At 41.1% G+C, this 23284-nt stretch overlaps 2 long non-coding RNA genes across 2 annotated transcripts; both read right to left on the bottom strand.

The window, feature by feature from the left end:
- Positions 1-4856: 4856 nt before the first annotated feature.
- On the bottom strand, positions 4857-9446 carry LOC145425750 (uncharacterized). Its single transcript, XR_013906480.1, has 2 exons — positions 9206-9446; positions 4857-5146 (listed from the first exon to the last, which is right to left on the bottom strand). It is a non-coding gene; the product is annotated as an uncharacterized LOC145425750 (long non-coding RNA).
- Positions 9447-15954: 6508 nt separating this feature from the next.
- Positions 15955-21392, bottom strand: LOC145425745 (uncharacterized). The gene is made up of 4 exons (XR_013906474.1): positions 21241-21392; positions 20998-21088; positions 16497-16581; positions 15955-16166 (listed from the first exon to the last, which is right to left on the bottom strand). It is a non-coding gene; the product is annotated as an uncharacterized LOC145425745 (long non-coding RNA).
- Between the last annotated feature and the right edge of the window lie 1892 nt (positions 21393-23284).

Here is a 23284-nt window from a genome sequence, read left to right as displayed (position 1 = left end):
GCTGATGTCACACTTGTAGAGGCCTTCATCAGACCTGGAAACATGCTGGATGGTCATGTGACCTGTAGGCTGCTTCCTGATGAGGGAGCCATCTTTATAGAAAGCAGCTGGGAGGTTGGAGGGAGTGGTCTTTGTTTTACAGAGCAGAGTGACGTCATCTCCCTCCATCACAGGGAGGACAGGACTCTGCAGGATCACTGATCCACCTCAACACAGAGACAAACTACAGCATTTCATCCATTTACACACAGCTTCATCAACACTAACTCCACACACTCAGCTTACCAGTGACTGTCAGGTTAACCATGTTACTGATGGGACCCTCTCTGGACTCACACCAGTAAACTCCACTGTCAGATGTGAGAATTAGCTGAATTTGTCGGTTTTCCCCATTCTGCTCCACACTGGGTCCTCTGCAGGTTGGTTGCATTTCTCCTCAGAGTCCATCCAGCAGAGCTGTCGTCCTCCTCACAGCTCAGAGACACAAAGTCTCCTTTAAAGAACTGAGAGCTGCTGGGACTCACAGTCAGACGAGCTGTGAGGATTAAAATGAAAAATGATGATCTGTTAAGACTTTTGTCCAACCAGTGGTGTGATATTTTTTTTTATTTCATCAGCTTTACATCTGATATTGATTCTGTAAACATGAAAGTGTTGAATCTGATTAAAACATTAGCAGGATGCACTTTTACATCTGAGATTCATTGTGAAACATGAACCCAATCAGGTCATATCAGTGAGCATTTCTCAGGTTTAAACTGTGACAGAAGAAGGTTACTGACCTTGGTTTGTTGTGCAGCTCAGCAGTGAGATCAGAACTAAAGAGAAATGACACTCAGGTTGATTTGAGGTGAACATAAAGAACAACTCCACACAAACAGCAAAGCTATATGTGGAAGGAAATGATGACTTAGGACAAGCTGATGGCATAAGATGTAAGTACAACTCCTCCGGTTTCATATGCAAAAAAAAATTACTGCGCTAGCTTACGTGGTTGCAGTTCTACAGGGATTTAAAAATAGTTACGCAAAATGGAGTGTGCATGCTCCCACTGGTTTTAAAGGGTCAAACACAATTTATAAATCATTTCATTTTATTTTTATTAACATAACTCACCACATCCAAACTTTTCTGGCACACGCCATACCACATTTGCATCGGAATATCATGCGGTGGACAGCAGGAAAAAAGCATGTCAAGAGCTACTTTGCAAAGTGCAAGCTAATCAGCAGCAACTCCATGTTTGATGCAACATGCTTCAATAAAAAATGGAAAAACAGTCTATATATTCTCCTAATCATTGAGCCATTAGGGAAAGAAGGGACACGCTGGTGACTTGAAGTCTGAAGCCATTGAGTGGCCGGTAATATTACAAAAACACTAATCAGAAGTTAACCTAACCTAAGTCTTTGGACTGTGGGAGGAAACCTACACATACACTAACCACCACCTCTGTGACATTTCTGCTGTAGATATAAATTGTAAATGACTCTATTTTATATTTTTTAAGACTTCTCACCACATCCACACTTTTCTGCAAAGCCTGTACTGACGTGAAAGTGGCCACAAACTTTAGACTCTTCTTCACAAGTTTTATGTGAAATTGAGCTTCTAGAGTTATTTTAATGATTTACATCTATTTGCACTGACTACACTGTGATTATATAGAAATTTCCCACTGCATTCAATTAACCCAGTAAAGTCATGTCTCCACTGTGCAGCTGTGTTGATATAATGAGTGAAAGATTTGATCTTTTCACTGCCTGCTGTGTTTCCTCGACTCCTGAGCAAAGATAAAGAGTCAGTTCAGACCTGCAGTTGGTCCTCGTGGTGTTTGAACTTGAATTCAGCCTGATTTGTTTTTCATGTCTTCTCCTCCATCATCAGTTATCAGGAGAGCAGACAGTCAAAGTACAAGAATTCAAACAAACACAGAGATTCTACTTACAGAGCAGACACAGCACAGATGTTTCCTTCATCGTCCTTCTCACTCATTTGAGCTTTTTTTCATTTCTCTCACTGGCACCAAGCAAAGCCCGCCCTCTTCCTCTGAGCACCAGCTTTCTATTGGTTCAAACACAGTGGGTAACTAAATTCTTATAAAAAATGCAAGATATAAACACACAGATGGAAAGAAATTTCAGAAACAAGTTCTATGTCCTCTGCTCTTAGTGATCTGTAGTTTGGTTGATGAACAAATCCATGTCCATGTAGTGGACGTCCCCCTCAGTGAGAGAGGCAGATATGAGCTGAAACACAGGAATCAAACCAGGGACGCTGCTGTTATGGAGCTGAACTGGAACCATTCAGACACTGAGGCCCTCTGAGCACATTTTAATTACAGCTGTGCAGAGACACACTGATGACTGACTGGAACACTGTGATTCACATTTTACATGAACACCATCCTCACACATGCTTTATATGTGGCCACTAGAGGGAGATGTTGGACTTTAAACACTAACATGGATACAAGCAGATCATCAAATTGAGGTTTCAACACAACTGAGTTTGATGCTCTTTGATGTTTGCACAAGTACACGAGCCTTAATATACAAGGAAAAATGTCTTCTGAAACATCTGTTGGGTTTTCTTTGTCAAACTCTTCTAAACTCATATTAAAAACAAATATGTTGGACAGAATCAACCTTTTGGGATTTACTTATCTGGATGATTGAGCATGCACACACACTGCCATGTCTATGTTATGTTGTGTACTGGTAAAGGTAGCCTGACTCAATTTAGATCCAGTTGAACTTTGAAGTCATATTGTGAGCTGCAAACCTCCAGGTTTAACTTTAAAAGGCAACTTTTGGGGTATAAATATAGAAGAGTCTGAAAGAGTTGTGGCCACAGCTGAAAAGCCCAAGCCATGGAGAAAGGAGGACTCTGTAAACTACTTGGTTTTTTGTATCATTTCTGATGACTATGTTAAAAAGGAGTTAAAAACGTTTTATGTTTTTGTTTTGGCTTTCCATTATGATTTTTTGATTTGATTTATTTTTACTCAATCCTGACTGCGCACCATAACAGAACAGGTGTTCTGTTATGGTGCGCAGTCCTCGCCAGTTGACCGACATGTCTATCCCTAAATGTAACGGTCTTTTGCATTAGATTTTTGTTGCATTTGATGTTTGTTGCATTTGATATTTAAGCTGTATGTCTGGATTTTGTTCCTTTGCGCCCTCTGGTGGTGAACTGTGTAGGGTACAGCATTGCTGTTTGGGTCTCCACCCAGCCACTTTTCTTTTGCTAGCGCACATGGTGTCTGCATGCTGCAGCTCACAGGTAGCTCCACACATGGAGAAAATATCATTTAAAGAGTGGAAATAATTGACAAAGAAGATGGAAGATAAGGCAATAAGGCCATAGAGGACTATTTAGCACCTCCTGGATGTCAGCTCATGAGGTTTGTGTATTTTAAATGTTTATTTTCTGTAATTAAGGATTTTTGATTGATTGACACTACGTACAAGAGCGCATTTTGATGTGATGTTTTTGTTTTATTGTTTTGTCCGTGAGCAGTTCTCACGGGTTGCCAGGACCAGAATAAACCCTGTTTTATAACTACATTGTGCGTACGTCAATCCTTGAGGGTGCTACACTAAATTTGATTCTGTTCATCTGGACGTAGCGTTTTCAGTAGGAGAAACCTTTCGTCACTCATCCAAGAGACGTATTCACCCTCAGCTGACTGCAGGTTTCCCCAATCTCATAAACAGTACATTACATAGCATAAATCCTGGCAATCTTTCTGGCAGCATACATATCACTCTGTTTGTGTCGGGGGACCCGATCCTTGGGGTGGACCAGTTTTTGGCGCAGCGTGTTTTTGGGTTTAAAAGCCACAGAGACCCGGTGTTTAGAAAAAAATGCATCTCAAATGCTCCGATACTCCTGACACATACGGGATCACTACAGTTTTTCGCTTGGGCAGCGGTTGTCCTTCTCTCCTGGATCGGCTGGAGATTTCTTTAGGCGCCTTCCCAGCTTTGACAAAAGTCCGGCTGGGATAACCACATTTACTCAGGGCCTTCTTGATGTGCTGTTCTTCTGCCTCCCTGGTCGCTGTGTCAGTGGGGATGGTGTTCGCTCTGTTTTGTAGCGTCCTAATGACACCCAGTTTGTGCTCCAGTGCATGATGAGAGTCAAACCTTAAATACTGAGGAGGGGGCCTAGGGGTACATCAGTCACCATCTTACAATGCTGTGATTGCAGCTATTCCACCGTTCTCTGTGAATGGTACTCATGGCCTGTTGGGTCTGTGTTTCCACAAGCCCCGCTAATTCTAGAGACTTATTCATCATGAAGAAAACAAGACAGTCGATCGATCAAACACTTGTGCAAGGGAGGCCTCGTCTGTGTCCACCACGAAAATGACCTCGACCACAACCTCCCTTGCTGCCCTTTTTATTGAGACACAGTTCACACAAAACACGTCAGAACAAAGCCACGCCCCCTTGGTAAAAACAAAAAACTGAGTTCTCTACTTCCTGTCTTCACTTTTTCTACTGAAATAAAAGAGCTGATGCAGAGTTTTAATCTAAGTGGTGACGCCTGCCGTTCAGGAGAAAACTGCAGAAAAATTGCTATTTGACGCAGTCATGTCAGGTTGATTTGGGTTCCAGAGATTCGTATTATTGGGTTTTTATTTACTGATCTGATGATGGGGAACTGGGGTTTAACTTCTGAAAGTCACAGAGAAACTTTGATTTCAGTGAACTGCAGATAAAATTCAATAAAATCCAAACACTCAGATATGAAAGCTGAGCTAAGAGTAGGCTAGCTTTCGCTGAGAGTTTGGTTATCTGATAGCTTGGTCCATTTTTTAAAATTTGAAAATATTGAAAAAGTAATGAAAAGTAACATAGCACTAGTTTATTAAACAGCAATGCCTAAGCAGTCCTTAGTTTCGAGAAGAATAATCTTTAATCTCTCCTGTTCTCTTTCTTACATCTTTTCTCACTGAGTTTCGCTCCATGAGAAACAGTCCATCCCTGAAACAGTGTTTTCTGATATTTGTTGAGATGTTTGAAACATGTACTTTGAAATTACCTGTCACTTCCATCCATCCATTCTCTTCAGCCTATCCTTATCAGGGTCGCAGGCGGGGCCTATCCCGGTTGTCATAGGATCAGACCCATCACTGAAAAAAACAAAACTAAGGTTATTCTACAGTAGAGCTAGATAGATGCCGAATTACTGCAACTTGAACTTGATTGACTTTTGCAGCACGAACACGTGACAGGAATGACAGAAATGCAGACACGTCTACAAATGTTTTGGCAGCACAGCTGGGAGGAAAGCAACAAATTGCAGCCCAAAGATGATCTGGCTGGACATTAGCTAGAAATTAACATGATAGCCTCATGTGACAAATCAACATCAGTCACATGGGTGTATCAAACATGGGCTGCAGAAAGAAAATAGACACATATGAGAAAAGTGACCCACTGAACCCAAATCAGCTTCAAATTTTGAAAACTATCCTGGGAAAACATTCTTACCTATGACCAAAACCTGGAGAGTTGAGTAAGCTCTGCAGTGTGGTGGCAGATTTCAGTTCTTGTGTGTTAATCACATATTTAATCATATCACATTAGTTATAGTAATTTCACTTTCTGACTTAGTTGTATGCATGTTCACTACAGAGGGGCCTTGTGCTCTGCACACACAGTGAGACCATTGTAAGGGAGACATTAAATAGATAGTGAGACTCTTTTTGCTTATCGAGGGATGCGGATGTTTAGGTAGGGGCCCTGTTATGAAGTTGAAGGTCTACAGGCATCCTGCTTGTAGGGAGGTGACGGGTGGTCATAACTTTCCTTGGATTGGGGGGGGAGTCAAGGATGAGTTGGACTGAAGGTATAGAGATACATGATGTGCTGTGGAACGTTCTTTATTTGACAGTGTTTGGGAAGGTATAAAATTGTTCATGGGCGGTGTCTTTCCTCAGAAAACTGTTTGGTGTTTGACCTGAACGTTTTCTCCACATTGCAATGTGTTTATTAAACCCACTTCAAATCAAGCTCACTGGGTGTGTTGCAGGTTATTGTTAAAATTTTCATAACAGCAGCAAAGGAAGCCCAGCAGAGGATGAACTTCCTGAGGCAGCTGAAGAAATTCAACCTGCCAACACGGACGATGATGCAATTCTACACTGCAATCATCGAGTCCATCCTCACCTCCTCCATCACCGTGTGGTACACTGGAGCCACTATCAGGGACAAACAGAGACTGCAGCGTGTTGTGCACTCTGCTGAGAAGGTGATTGGCTGCAGACTCCCATCTCTGCAGGACCTGTACACCTCCAGGACACTGGGGCGTGCAGCTCGGATCACAGCTGACCCTTCTCACCCTGGACACAGTCTGTTTGACATGCTCCCCTCAGGCAGGAGGCTCCGGTCCATTCGCACCAGAACCTCTCGCCATAAGAACAGTTTCTTCCCCTCTGCTGTTGGACTCATGAACAATAACCATATGACTGTTCCCACCACTAACACATGACCCTACACCATGTTCACTGCATCATTCCATGTTTGGCACTGATCACCACCTGCACTCATGTATATATTGTGGGGCAAAAAAGTATTTAGTCAGCCACCGATTGTGCAAGTTCCCCCACTTAAAATGATGACAGAGGTCAGTAATTTGCACCAGAGGTACACTTCAACTGTGAGAGACAGAATGTGAAAAAAAAATCCATGAATTCACATGGTAGGATTTGTAAAGAATTTATCCGTAAATCAGGGTGGAAAATAAGTATTTGGTCACCTCAAACAAGGAAAATCTCTGGCTCTCACAGACCTGTAACGTCTTCTGTAAGAAGCTTTTCTGTCCCCCACTCGTTACCTGTATGAATGGCACGTGTTTGAACTCATCATCTGTATAAAAGACACCTGTCCACAGCCTCAAACAGTCAGACTCCAAACTCCGCCATGGCCAAGACCAAAGAGCTTTCGAAGGACACCAGGAAAAGGATTGTAGACCTGCACCAGACTGGGAAGAGTGAATCTACAATAGGCAAGCAGCTTGGTGTGAAAAAATCAACTGTGGGAGCAATCATCAGAAAATGGAAGACATACAAGACCACTGATAATCTCCCACGATCTGGGGCTCCACGCAAGATCTCATCCCGTGGGGTCAAAATGATCATGAGAACGGTGAGCAAAGATCCCAGAACCACACGGGGGGACCTGGTGAATGACCTGCAGAGAGCTGGAACCAAAGTAACAAAGGTCACCATCAGTAACACACTACAACGGCAGGGAATCAAATCCCGCAGTGCCAGACGTGTTCCGCTGCTGAAGCCAGTGCATGTCCAGGCCCGTCTGAAGTTTGCCAGAGAGCACATGGATGACACAGCAGAGGATTGGGAGAATGTCATGTGGTCAGATGAAACCAAAGTAGAACTTTTTGGTATAAACTCAACTCGTCGTGTTTGGAGGACGAAGAATACTGAGTTGCATCCCAAGAACACCATACCTACTGTGAAGCATGGGGGTGGAAACATCATGCTATGGGGCTGTTTTTCTGCCAAGGGGACAGGACGACTGATCCGTGTTAAGGACAGAATGAATGGGGCCATGTATCGTGAGATTTTGAGCCAAAACCTCCTTCCATCAGTGAGAACTTTGAAGATGAAACGAGGCTGGGTCTTCCAACATGACAATGATCCAAAACACACCGCCCGGGCAACAAAGGAGTGGCTCCGTAAGAAGCATTTGAAAGTCCTGGAGCGGCCTAGCCAGTCTCCAGACCTCAACCCCATAGAAAATCTGTGGCGGGAGTTGAAAGTCCGTGTTGCTCGGCAACAGCCCCAAAACATCACTGCTCTCGAGAAGATCTGCATGGAGGAATGGGCCAAAATACCAGCTACTGTGTGTGCAAACCTGGTAAAGACCTATAGTAAACGTTTGACCTCTGTTATTGCCAACAAAGGTTATGTTACAAAGTATTGAGTTGTATTTTTGTTATTGAGCAAATACTTATTTTCCACCATAATTTACGAATAAATTCTTTACAAATCCTACCATGTGGATTCATGGATTTATTTTTCACATTCTGTCTCTCACAGTTGAAGTGTACCTCTGGTGCAAATTACTGACCTCTGTCATCATTTTAGGTGGGGGAACTTGCACAATCGGTGGCTGACTAAATACTTTTTTGCCCCACTGTATCTATCTACTTAGCACGTTTAATTCTTATTTTTATGTTTATTTAAGTGCTGTCTGACAGTATGTTTGCACTAAGTGCCGCAGCAATTTCCTAATGTTGTAAACCTGCTCAAGATTTGGCAATAAGATTCTGATTCTGAAATGAGCATTCCTTTAAATGGTGAGCAGTAGCTTTCCATATAGTCTGTTTTACACCTCGACCAAACAACAAATACAAAATTAAAACATTTAAAAACAAATCTCAGACATAATGTTGAGTCTTTTGTATGATTTTGTGCATGTCAAATTAAAAAAAAAAGGAATAATCCAAAAAGTAGTTATATTAACACTAAAACACACAAGAAAATAAAGTAAATTATTCCTCCCAAACAAATCGTATAAATTCCAAAAGCCCAAATAAAATCCTAAAAGATATAAAAGACAAACAAAACAGAAAGCAGAAAGTCACCATAAAAACAGCAACAATGAAGTCAAACTGGAAGCCAAACATGGAGTAAAAAGCCTGAAACTCAGTCCTATGAAAACTACAAAGGAACAAACACTCAGTATTGTCAGAAATACACCCCACTATTAGAACAAAGCAATTAAAATTGAGCCAAATAAAAATCAAAAACACAAACCAAACAGAAAAGACTGAAAGAGAAATCTTCAAGACAACTCAAAATCCCAGGAGCTGAATCAGGGATCATGTCAGAATCTCCAACATAAATAGTGCCCTCACTACATTTCCTGTTTGTCATTGAGTTGATTTTCTTCTTTATATTGTGTCAGATAAAGTCTGACAGCTTTGAATTAAAACACATTGAAATAATTTCATATGATGTGTTTACACAGATGAAACCAGCCAACAGTAAATCAGATGCTTCACACTAACTCCACATGACATTCATCAGTAACCAGGAAAGTGAAGCTTTAATCCTGGTTCAGATGGATTAACATGAACAATCTGTTAATCCACTGAAGCTCACAGACTTCATCAACCTGTCAGATTATCTAAAAGACTGAAAGACGTCGTTTTAAACACTTACTGTTGTTCTGAAGGATCTCTGAAACCCTCAAACACTCTTCTGATCATCAGGATGGAAAAATTATCCACTGAGAGCAAATAGAAAAAAGAAAGGAAACAAACTTTGACGATAGTGATTTGGTCTCTGGCTGCACTAAACAGCCCCAGTGAACAATCTAACCCGTATTTCCTTGTCAGCTGTTTAATACGACACACCTTAGACCAGTTTGACTTCATAGCATTCCCGGACTGACTCAGCTGACTGGATCTGAGCCGTGTATTTGACAAACAAATACCACAAACACACCTAAAGTAGCAGAGAGGTAACAGCAACAGGAAGTTAATTCTCTGGCACAGGTGGATGTGTAGACTTTGCAGACTGTCTGTGTGTTTAGAGTTGAGATAAATGATGAATGAAGGGTCTCATGACAAAATGATAATAATAAAAGTCAAAGGTGTTTTTGTATCCAATAAATATAGACACTAATAAGAGAAGACAAATAAAAGAAGAACAGTTAATATTAAACACACACATTACAGAAAATGTCAAAGGAATTATTCTAAAATATACTGTTGTACCTCCAGAGTGTACTGATTATCGTAAAGGTTGCTGGTTTGATTCCAGCTGGAGACACAAATCACTGCTGGACTGTCAGGAAGGGCACCGGGTGTAAAACTCGGTAAATCAAAATAAGGGGCACTAACTGCTGTGGGGTCGTCATGTGACCAGGAGCAGTCAAATGTAACTACTTTCTCTTTTACTCAACAGTGTTGAATGTAACAGTGTTGTTACTTTCATCTGTACAAAGTTTGTGTAAATAAGTTCTCACAGACAGAAAATCTGTGACAGCACCTCCCACCTGACCACTTCAGAATCAGCTGAGGATATTTGTACAATCATTTATTAAAGGTTTTTAAATACTACATATATATTGGGAATTACATACCCTTGCACTAAACAGCAGTGTTGGTTAAATATGTTTATCATTTTGTGCCCTCATACTTATAGTTCAGGATATACATACATGATATTTTCAGGGCTAAAAATCTTTGTTAAACTCTGTTTCCAAGTATTCTGAATGTTGACATTTCCTCTATAAAGATCTGAAGGAATCTCTAAACACAGTTTTGTGGTTGTGGTGAAGTGAGTCACATAAAGAGTGTCACATTTCAGGAAAGCCACAGTTTTGTATATCCTGGTCAGACTGGTTCAGTGTTTGTTTGTTGTTGGTACAGCTGGACTCTGGGTGTGTCAGTGCATATCATCATATGAGCTTCAGTAAAAGTAAATTCATCAAGGACTAAATGATTAATTGGATATTAACCAGATACTGATAATGAAAATTTTTGCTTCTTTTCCAGTTTATTATTCCTCCACCGAAACACGTCAGCATGATTAGTTAAAAGACAGCAGGACAGGAGAGAAGAGACGAGGAGCAAAGTGTGACCAAGAAGCAACGTCACAAGGTCACATTGTTTCTTTATGCTTGCAGTAAAACAACAACAGAAAATAAACTGTTTAGTCCGTAAACACTTTGAATCATCTCTGGACATAAAGGCCAAACACTGTTGATTTCATAGTAAAGTGCTGAGGATGCTGAAGGAGCTGCAGCGCCCCCTGATGGATGATAGAAAACCACAACCAACAAACTGACATGACTCAGTTGCACAAATAAATTAAAAGTTTTAAAACACATCTGTCTTTGCTATCAGCAGAGCAGAGCTACTGAATTATTACTTCACATTTCGCTGTTATTAGACCAACTTTTATTTGCTATGTAAATCAAGCTTTTTTGTGGGTGGTGACCAGTGTTGGTCAAGTTACTTGAAAAAAGTAATCAGTAACGAATTACTGATTACTTCCCCAAAAAGTAATCCCGTTACGTTACTGATTACTTATTTTTTAAAGTAATTAATTACCTAGTTACTTTTTAAAAACACGATTTACAACCTGAAGAGGTGATAAAGTGATAGATCTTTCAGCCCAATTCTACTTTTTCTACATAATCCATCACACAAAATGTAATCAAATGGAAAAGTCTCTCTTTTTAAAACTTGTTTATTAGTTTTAATCTTTTAACTTTATGCATCAAGCAAAAATTTAATTATATGCAACATTCTCTGACTTGAATAAATTAGTTTAACATTTAAACCTATTTTCTGCACATTCCAGCACATAAAATAAAATATTTTTTGTGTTTACACTCACTCTTTCAAATAGATGGAAGTAAAACACAGCAGAAAATAAATAAAGTCAAAGACTCAGCGGTCCTGTTGCTCTATTTTCACCTGTAAAGCAGGACTGCGGTAGGCGGAGGTTTACCCTGGTGCAGGTGTGCCACGGTCAGTGGAAGAATCCGCGAGTTTCTCTGTGAATTTCCCATTACGTCGTTGTGCACTCGGTGCTTGCTTGGAAGTTTAGGGGTTTTTTTCGCTGTAAAAAGAAGTTTTCTTCCCACGCACGATGGACGCTAATGTTTTTGTCACTTTTTATGGAATCAAACTCAAAGTAAGGTCAGTGCTGCACGCTCATACTCTCTCCCACAATCGATATGTGATCCATTGTTGATCTGCACACAGCTGTTGTCTCTAACGGCGCACTCGCTTACCTCACTGTCGTGAGACATTCTCACAAAAAATCACGGTTTTAGTAACGCAGGAAAAGTAACGGTAATCTAATTACCGTTTTTGCAATAGTAATCCCTTACTTTACTCGTTACTTGAAAAAAAGTAATCAGATTACAGTAACGCGTACTGCCCATCTCTGCTGATGACACTCAGATCTATATTCAACTGAAGAGAAGCTGTCCTGCTCCACTAGACCCCTTACTTCAGTGTCTGAGTGAAGTTAAATCCTGGATAGCCTGTAACTTTCTATATTTTAATGAAAACGAAACAAAAGTGACAATTTTTGGACCAAGTAGCAATCCTAGCACCTCCTCATGTTAACCTGCACAGTCTTAAGCCTTTAGCACCGCTCCCAAAAACGGAGGCAAGGGGGAGGAGATCCCGTTTAATTGGTTATGAAAGGGGTCAGAAATTTAAGTTCCAACATGTGTGTTGTCCACGGAAAACAAATTTGTATACACTGGCTTTTAATGCAATATAAGAGTTATTTGGTATTATTGTTATATACTAATATTATAAGTTATTTGGTACTAGTTATTTTGTATTTTTGTACATTTTTGGACTTTAGTCAAAGTTGCTGTTGTACGGAGCCCCGCAAGGGACATGGGAGAAAAAAGAATTACGATGAACTTTTGCGAGATCTCGCAAAACTAACTCGGGATCTCGCAAAAGTTGAATTCCAACAATGGCGGCAGCTACTTGTAATATTACTCTTTCTTGGTCACAAAATAAACTTTTAAGATATTTTGAGGCGTGAACGTAGCTGTGTAAACTTCAAATATCTTCTCGGTTTACAAGACATTACATATTTGCAAAAGTGCTCCGACGTTTTCGGAGATGTCTGACAGCCACCATCTCGAAGCTAACGGGAGGTCGAGACCTACTACAGCCGGGAGGAACACCGCTCTCCCGGCACATTGTGCCTCGACCTCCCGGTCAGCTTCGAGCTGGCGGCCTCCGAAGAATGCGGCTAAAACTTTTGCGAGATCCCGAGTTTGTTTCGCGAGACCTCGCAAAAGTCCATCTTAATTTTTTTTCCCCATGTCCCTTGTGGGGCTCCGTACTGTTGTAATTAAATGTGCTTTATAAATAAATAAATAAACGATTAACAAATTTAGTTTAGGAGATGGTGACCACAGACTATTGCTCCCTCCTGACTCTGTCCTGAAGTGGTTCAATAATCCACCAGAGGGTGCTGCAAAACCTCATGAGTGGACTACATCTGGTGAAACTGATCTGGGCCACCAAAGGGCCGTCAGTCTTTGCGGTATGTGGGCCATATGTAAGTTGTGTGCAGCCATGGGCCAGTTATATGCACACTGCTGGCCCTGTGCAGGCCCAGAAAGGTTTCAGCTCTGGCCCCGGATTTCGGCCTAATGTGTACCTTAATCAAACCATGTAATCAGAATCAGAATCAGAATCAGAATACTTTATTGATCCCTGGGGGAAATTATTTTTTGTTACAGTGCTCCATTTTAAACCAACATTAAGACAAGACAGACAATACGCTAACTAAGAATAGTACAATATATACATATATATACATACATACATACATAAGTCACTTATAAATAAATATTTGGAAAAGAAACATGTGTAGTTGTAGCAGCAAACAGTGTGTTAAGTGGATGCGTTGTACAGGGAGATGGCCACAGGCAGGAATGATTTCCTGTGTCGTTCAGTGGTGCTTTTCGGTAATCTCAGTCTCTCACTGAACGAGCTCCTGTGACTGACCAACATGTCATGGAGTGGGTGGGAGGTGTTATCCAACATTGTCTTTATCTTGGACAGCATCCGCCTCTCCGACACCACCTTGAGGGAGTCCAGCTCCATCCCCACAACATTGCTGGCCTTACGGATCAGTTTATTAAGTCTGTTGGCATCTGCGACCCTCAGCCTGCTCCCCCAGCATGCAACAGCATAGAGGATCGCACTGGCCACCACAGACTCATAGAAAATCCTCAGCATTTTCTGGCAGATGTTGAAGGACCTCAGTCGCCTCAAAAAATAGAGACGACTCTGGCCCTTCCTGTAAAGTGCTGTGGTGTTTTTAGCCCAGTCCAGTTTATTGTCAATGTGTACTCCAACATGCCGAGACTCTAGTCAGACAGCGAATGGACTGATTCTTATATAGAATCTTATACATACACTTTCTCTAAAGTGAGTGCTTTCTAAATACAATAACATTCTTAACATGCAGACTGGAGGAAACAGGGATTAAACCACTAACCTTCCAATCAGTAGGTGACCTGCGCTTCCTCCTGAGTTACAGCCACCCACTGGCAAAGATGAGTAAACCCTTATTAGGTTTTGGATTAAGTGGAGGTAAATAGGAACATAAACAGTGCCATCATTGCCAGACCTGGCCCACATCTGGTCGACATACACTCTGTCATGACACCAGTTAGTCAGAAGTGCCAGCTTGATACCAAATCTGGGCCAGAACTGCTTGCTATGTGGGATTAACATTTAAAAGTCCTGATCTGGGGGATCCTAAGATGCCAAGAAAAATGAGATCCTCCCGTTTGTATCAGTAGCCTCTTAACACCCACCCGTCAAATCCAGTGAACTCTTTAGATTTAGATTCCCATCTATACCTTTATAAAGTATTTTCAGCCACACAGAGATCTTATAACAGAACTGAAACATGGCATTTTTAAAGTTTCTGAAATTGTTAAGAGACTGAGTAAAATGCAAACTGGTTTAATGGTCAACTGTTTAAACTGTACTGCCTTCCAAGGCGCTCAGGAACTTTTACTCATGCACCATAGAGAGCATCCTGACAGGAAACATCTTAACCTGGTTCGGGAACAGCACCATGCAGGACAGACGAGCTCTACAGAGGGTTGTGCGATCAGCTGAGCGCACCATCCGCTCCGAGCTCCCTGACCTGCACTCAATCTACAGCAGGCGGTGCTGGACCAAGGCCAGGAAGATCGTGAAGGACCTCAGCCATCCCAACAACAGACTGTTCTCTCTGTTGAGGTCAGGAAAGCGATTCCGCTCCCTGAAGACCAACACAGAGAGACTGAGGAGGAGCTTCTTCCCGCAGGCGATACGGTCTCTCAATCACACCACCACACAGTACTGACCCACACATATAGTTCTTACACACACACTGGACATTCTGGACATTGTTTTCACCTCTTCACTTAAATCACTTTAAGCATATTTGCACTGCACAAGACACTTACAAATGTGGATTGCACAACACTGGACATTATATTTCTTCATTTCCATTTAATACTTGTACAAAAAACTTTTTGCTGCTGTTATTGTATATATATATATATATATATATATATATATATATATATATATATATATATATATATATATATATTTCTTCATACATTCTTATATATTTCTATACTGTGTATTGTGTATTTTGTTGTACAGTTATTTTATTTTCAACTTTAATTTATATATTTATCTTATTCTTTCCCAGTTAAATTTACCCTTCATTCTAATTTATGTTGTACAGTTATTTCATTTTTAACTTTAATTTTTATATTTTATTTTATTTATTCCTTCCTAGTTAAATTTACCCTTTTTAATTTTCATATTTATTTCCTATCTTATTCATAGCCTCTTGTTTGTTCTTTAGGTCACGAGCAGTTGTGTAAGAATTTCACTGCATATCATACTGTGTATGACTGTGTATGTGACAAATAAAATTTGAATTTGATTTGTTTTGATTTGGTTTCACCAGTAGATGGCGGAAAACTTTAAAAGTCATTCACGACTATTTCAAGCTTCACTGAGAGGTTTCACAAGAGGAGCTCTGATTCAGGCAGTGTGATCCAGATGGAAGCCCAGACTGAGTCTCATGTTTATCAATTTATACTTTATCACACACTAAAACACTTCATTTCTTTACTTTAGGTCAGACCACTGAGTGTGAGACTATAAATATTGACAGGGTAATGAACACTAGTCAAACATTCACCATGTTAAACCTTCTCTATACTTATATCTTCCTGATAAAGTGCAACTGAAAATGCACAATACATACTGTACTGTTCGGTACTGGTGTTTTACTGTGTTTTGCACCCGCTGAATGATGTCCCTGCTGTTTATAGTGTGCCAGCTGAAGCTTAATTTTTATTCCTTATTTCATGGTAAATAAAAATAAGATTGAACAAAGAGGGAATCCCAGAGTTTATTGATCCTGCAGAACTTATACGGAACGCTTTTACAGGTTATAGAGGAAATTAAAAAATATAAATAACATGTGGATGTCCTCTGGTCTGAGGTGCTGGGGGAGCAGTTAGAGACCAGCAGCTGGACGTCAGTGGTTGGACTGGTGGACTACTTCAGTGAAGAGTAGACGATGTCTGGCTCTGGTTTAAAGTCTGAACACAAACACACACAGTTCAAAAAACAGGAAATATTATTACAAGCTTTGTAGTTCAATCAAGACCTCCAATCTCCACCTCTCTGCATCACACACAGTCCCTGTTCAGACTTTACTGGGACTAGTTCAGAAATCAATGAGCTGTCGACACTCTAATTAAAGTTCACAGAAGTCAAACCTTGAGCTCAACAACAACTTGCTCTTTAACTGCATTAAATGACATTAAAAAGTCAAACATTTGGTTACGTGGTTAGCTTAGCTTAGCACGATGGTTGGAAACATGGTGAGCAGCTAGCTTGACTCGGTTAAAGATAAAGAGCAGCTGTACCTGGGCCTCCTTGTTCTGATGTTTGTTTGTTCATAACTGACATCTTCAGTTCTCACTGCTGAGTCGACTGCAGCTGAATTTCTGTCTGTGTAATAAATAATAGAACACATTTGCATTTCTGTAGGTGCACAACTATAAAACTACATCATCACACTACAGCAAAATGTTTTAATTAATAAGTGGATTAAATATATATTTTTTGAAAGCTCAGCACCTTTTGTACTGTTTTTTTTTTCTCGTCTTCACACCTTTGCTCTGAAACATAAAGTGACCACAAAGAACTGGGGGGTGTTTCTGTGTACGGGGCAGGTGGACGACCACAAAGCTGCCAGTGAAGACTGACACTCTTCACCACAGAGTACAAATCAAACACTTTTCACAACATGAGCACTAATATTAGACACACTGGTATGCTGTGATGACTACTGTTATACTAGAATTACTACTTTATTTAAAATAAAATTATATATAAATACTGAGATAGATCAAGTTTAAAATTTCGGAGTCAAAAAAAAAAAAATATATATATATATATCAAAAAAGGTAAATTTAAATGAAAACTGAATAAAATGGAAACAGTGCTTAATGTAATTAATATTGACCTTGAATGGATGGTGATCTGTGTGGAAATTTTATTAAAATGCTTTTCCAAATTATGTCTCCGTGTTCCCTCCTGTTAAAATAAACAGCTCTGTGTTGAAACACCTGCAGCTGAAGTGTTTTCTTTCTATCAGAAACAGGATGCTGGACGACTGCAGAGCTGTTAGCTTCAGTTAACCACAGACCACAAACACACAGTCCAGCTCACAGTGAACAACACTCAGTAAGTGTGAAACATGCAGACGGTTGCACTTGACTAAGTTTTACTTACTACCATCAGTTCTCAATGGAACTGACTAAGCATTTCTAATTTTAAATGAAGCAATAAATGTATCACAAAAGTATGAAATTAAATATTGTGATTTCAATGTTTGATTCTTAAAATCTCACATGGTAAGAGTAGGAAACAGTCTTCATATTGACCTTGAACTCAAATACTCAGCAGCCATCTTTGTCATGCATCTGGGCAGATATTTGTGCAGTTATTTTAAAGCCCCGACCTAAATGACAGGGAGCTTCATAGCTTTCAATTGACAGAAAAAAAAATGCATGTATAGAATCATCAGTGAAGTCTGATAAAACTTGTGTAAATAGATTGGTTATGTTACCCTGACTCAAGATTTACCCCACAGTTATCCTTCAGCTACATCTGTGTGAAGTTATGTGTTAAACTGGATAACTAATAAACTGGACTGGGCTAAAAACACCACAGCACTTTACAGGAAGGGCCAGAGTCGTCTCTATTTTTTGAGGCGACTGAGGATTGCTGAGGATTTTCTATGAGTCTGTGGTGGCCAGTGCGATCCTCTATGCTGTTGCATGCTGGGGGAGCAGGCTGAGGGTCGCAGATGCCAACAGACTTAATAAACTGATCCGTAAGGCCAGCAATGTTGTGGGGATGGAGCTGGACTCCCTCAAGGTGGTGTCGGAGAGGCGGATGCTGTCCAAGATAAAGACAATGTTGGATAACACCTCCCACCCACTCCATGACATGTTGTTGCTGATGTGACCTACCACTCACACGAGCTCGTTCAGTGAGAGACTGAGATTACCGAAAAGCACCACTGAACGACACAGGAAATCATTCCTGCCTGTGGCCATCTCCCTGTACAACGCATCCACTTAACACACTGTTTGCTGCTACAACTACACATGTTTCTTTTCCAAATATTTATTTATAAGTGACTTATGTATGTATGTATGTATATATATGTATATATTGTACTATTCTTAGTTAGCATATTGTCTGTCTTGTCTTAATGTTGGTTTATAATGGAGCACTGTAACAAAAAATAATTTCCCCCAGGGATCAATAAAGTATTCTGATTCTGATTCTGATTCTGATATGTCTTCATTAGAACATTAAACAAAAGGGAAGCTTTTCAGAGCTGAAACATAACCTGAGAAAACCTGCAGTTCCTTCAGTGTTCACAGGTACACATTAAATTCCCCACGCGAGGGAGCAACATTTTAGACAATGTTTTCACCAGCCAGAGAGAAGATTACAAAGCCCTCCCCCACCTTGGTGCCTCTGATCACATCACTGTTATGCTAATGTCGATATTTGTGTGGCCAGAAAGGTCCTCAGAGGCACTGCAAGACTGCTTTTCCTCCAAAGAATGGGAGATCTTTAAGTAGGCTGCCACACACAACAACACCACAGGAATATAGAGAAAATGTCATTGCCTACATCTCAAAATGCATCGATGATGTCACAGAGACCAGGACTATCACTGTCCGGGACAATCAGAGACCATGGCTCAGAGGTGAGGTCAACAGGCTCCTGAGGGGGAGAAATGCAGCCTCAAGAGCTGGGGATGAGGTGAACCTAAGAACCCCAAGGGCAAACCTGTCACGTGGCATCAGAGAGGCGAAAAAGGCAGTACTCCAGGAGGATTTCACAGAGCTTTTGCGGCAGCAGAGATACTCTGAGGATGGGCAGAGTATCGTCAGAGTGCCGGTCCCACCTCTTTATGGGATGAGCTAAAGAAATTCTTCTTGAGGTGCAGAACCTGACCCCCACACAGAGGATCCCTTGCCAGGATCAACACATGCAAAGCCCCAGGTCCTGATAACATCCCAGGACGAGCACTGAGGGACTGTGCTGTGAAACTCACAGATGTCTTCACAGACAGCTTTAATACATCACTGAGCCAGGCTGTCGTTCCCGATGACCGATAATGCAATTTCAGCTTCACTCAGCCCTCACACATCTGGACACTAGAGACTCATATGTTAGAATGCTGCTCATAGATTTCAGTTCAGTGTTCAACACCATCATTCCCCAACAACTCATTCCCTGGATCTGCTGGGGATCAGCACCTTGCTGTGTAACTAGCTGCTGGATTTCCTGACAGGAAGACAGCAGACAGTACGGGTTGGCAGAAACACCTCCGGCACAAGAACAATGAATACGGGGGCTCCCCAAGGATGTGTTGAGCCCTCTTCTCTTCACACTGCTGACCCACAACTGCACACCATCACACAGCTCCAACATTTTCATTAAGTTTGCAGACGACACAATTGTGGTAGGTCACATCAGCAACAACGATGAGACCTACTACAGGAGTGAAGTTAAACATCTGGCCGAGTGATGCAGCAACAACAACCTTTCCCTGAATGTAGAGAAGACTAAGGAGATCATCATAGACTCCTGGAGAACTCACACCCTGCACACCCCACTAACCATCAATGGTGCTGCCGTGGAGGGTAAGCAGCACCAAGTTCCTGTGTGTGCACATCTCAGAGGATCGCCACTCATCCGTCCAACAGCTTCTTCAGTATGTTGCCATCAGGAAGGAGACTGAAGAGCCTCCGGGCCAGAACCAGCAGACTGAGAAACAGCTTCATCCATCAGAGTGTCTCACACACGAACTCCACACCTGCACTCACCTTGTTAGAGTTGCTGTTTTGAGATTGTCATTTGTGCTAAGATATATATAATCATTGTGTGTATGTGTGTTACTAGGTTTTATAAGCTTCTGTGCAGACATGAGAGCAGCCTCAACGCTATAATTTTCTGTTATACATTGTGAATCCAGAAGGTTCTATTCTTCTAAGGTGCAAGACTGTTTATTTCTGCTCTACACACATATACACATGTCAGCTCATTGAAAGGTTGCATCCTGTACAGGGCATCTGGAAAGGTTTATAAGAAACTATGCCTATGTATGTGATGGCGAGGAACACACACAAACACCCAGGAAGGCAAATACCTTGCTAACACACACATGCCCGCTTAAGACTGTCACGTGTTCAATCGAACTATTTGTAACTGCATATTCATGTAATCATTTGTCAATTAAAGAGGCAGGAAAGGGGAAGTCAGCCCAGGTTGGCTAAGTTCAAGTGAAGACTAAAGAGCTCTTGACCTTGGCCGGCTTCCCTCGCGAGAGAAAAGACAAAGAGCGCCGTCTTGTCCTGTTTTGCCGTGCAGTTGGTTGTCTCTGTTCCAGTGGGGTTTGTGCCTTAATAAACCCAACACTGCTCTTCCCTCTGAACTCCTCAAACATACACACTCTGACCCACCACCATTGCCCTTTCACTGACTGCCTCACCCCCACTTGCACACGACATAGCCACAGTCACTATGATTGTGTTGGACACTGCTGTTTATATAATTGTATGTTATTGTGTGATGTTGTAAATAAGACGTTTATTTTATTTGTATCTTTTTATCTTCATATTAGTTTAGTGTACACTGAGGGCCATGAGGTATTGTCAATTCAAATTCTTGTGTGTGACTGTACATATGGTCTTTGACAACAAAGCTGACTTTGACTTCACTTTTGACCAATGCAGAGAAGAAAGAAAAGAGATGAGACTGATCAACATGTTTACTACGATAACAAAGAGCTTAAACCTCAACATGAACTCTTCTATGATGAAAACACAGTACTACCTCTGCGTCGTCTGATTGGCTGTTTTTGAAGTTTTGACATCACAGTACATGACATAAGTGATGATGTCATCTTCTTCAGCTTCTTTTCCATCTGTTAAAATTTTCCAAAATGAACAATTATATAAATTAAATATCTAAACAAAGATTACATTTAGGTTAAGTTGTTACCGTTATCTTAATGAATGTGAACTTTATTCTACTAAACAAACAAACAAACAAAAGATCAGGAAGTCTGAGTCTCACCTTCAGGTTTCCTGTGAACACATCGTCTCACCAGCAGAACCAGTAACACCAGTAGAACCAAAACACAGACTGATCCAACACATGAAAACACAGAGAGAACAGGAGGAGAGGTGGAACTAGGTTGAGGTGTGGATGTAGGTGGAGGTGTGGTGGTGTGTTTGTCTAAAATAAAGCAAACACAGTCATTAAGTTGTCGTCACATTGTGAATGTTGAAAGCTGCAGAAACACAGACAGGTGAGTGTGTCACCTGTGACAGTGATCCAGCTGGATGGAGACTCTCCATGACCGCTGATGTCACACTTGTAGAGGCCTTCATCAGACCTGGAAACATGCTGGATGGTCATGTGACCTGTAGGCTGCTTCCTGATGAGGGAGCCATCTTTATAGAAAGCAGCTGGGAGGTTGGAGGGAGTGGTCTTTGTTTTACAGAGCAGAGTGACGTCATCTCCCTCCATCACAGGGAGGACAGGACTCTGCAGGATCACTGATCCACCTCAACACAGAGACAAACTACAGCATTTCATCCATTTACACACAGCTTCATCAACACTAACTCCACACACTCAACTTACCAGTGACTGTCAGGTTAACCATGTTACTGATGGGACCCTCTCTGGACTCACACCAGTAAACTCCACTGTCCTGTGTTAAAATGTAGCTCATGTTACAGGAAGAATTAGCTGAAGTAACTGGTTTTCCCCATTCAGCTCCACACTGAGTCCTCTGTAAATTGCTTGTGTTTCTCCTCAGAGTCCATCCAGCAGAGCTGTCGTCCTCCTCACAGCTCAGAGACACAAAGTCTCCTTTAAAGAACTGAGAGCTGCTGGGACTCACAGTCAGACGAGCTGTGAGGGTTAAATTAAAAAAATATATATATATTATCTGCAGTGTTGGTCAAGTTGCATTTTTTTTTTTGCCTGTCCCGTTTGGCTCTTTTACCCTCAGAATTATTGTCTAAAGGCAAAGAAAGATGACCAACGGATTTACTTTACCAAATGGACCATCCCAGCCTTACCATAATGGCCTATTTGATTCACCTTGTATTGTTTATTTTATTTATTTTTTTATTTTCACTTGTTAGATACGGGACAGACTTGAATGAGGAAAAGAAAAGGGAGAAAGGAAGAGGGGGAAAAACAGTGGAGAAGAGGGACGGGGATGAAGGGCAAAAAAACAAAAACCAACTAAATAAGCTGACAAAAAATAAAAAGAAGAGGAAGGGAATTCCAGAGTCATGGAGCAGAGCAGCTGAAAGCCCTGCTCCCCATGGTGACAAGATGGGGGGACAGAGAGAGAAAGGGAAGAAGAAGATCTAAGACACCGAGACCAGATCAGAGAGATATGGAGGAGAGAGATGGGAGAGAAGTAAGGTCAGTACTTCCACGATTTAAACGCTGCACGCTCAAACTCTCTCCCGCACTCCATATATTATCCACTGTTGATCTGCACACAGCTGTTGATCCGAACGTCGCACTCGCTTACGTCATTGCGAGACACTCTCGCAAAAAAATCACGCTTTTAGTAACGCAGTAACGTGGTGTGCTTACGGGAAAGTAGCACTAATATAGTTACCTTCTTTTGCAATAGTAATCCCTTCACTTCACTCGTTACTTGAAAAAAGTAATCTGTGTTACTGCCCATCTCTGATTATCTGTGAATATTTTCTTACATTTCTCATTTCAGCACTTTTATATTTGATATCTACCAACATGAACCCAATCAGGTCATATCAGTGAGCATTAATCATTTAAACTGTGACAGAAGAAGGTTACTGACCTTGGTTTGTTGTGCAGCTCAGCAGTGAGACCAGAACTAAAGAGAAATGACATTTGAGGTGAACATAAAGAACAACTCCACACAAACAGCTGACAAACACACAAACTCACTTTTCTGATTTTCTACAGCAACATTGTGTTCTGTTCTTTTGCAAAATTATTGACTTCAGGGTCACAGTACAGTTCAAGTTCATCAAACCTGTTATACAGTGAGTACAGGTCAGTACTACAACTTTTAAATACCACAGTAAACCCATGTTTTCACTAT

The sequence above is a fragment of the Astatotilapia calliptera genome, chromosome 3 (assembly GCF_964374335.1).
Source record: "Astatotilapia calliptera chromosome 3, fAstCal68.1, whole genome shotgun sequence".
NCBI lineage: Eukaryota > Metazoa > Chordata > Actinopteri > Cichliformes > Cichlidae > Astatotilapia > Astatotilapia calliptera.
The sequence above is the reverse complement of the archived record's forward strand: the minus strand, read 5'-3'. Positions and strand labels throughout refer to the sequence as shown.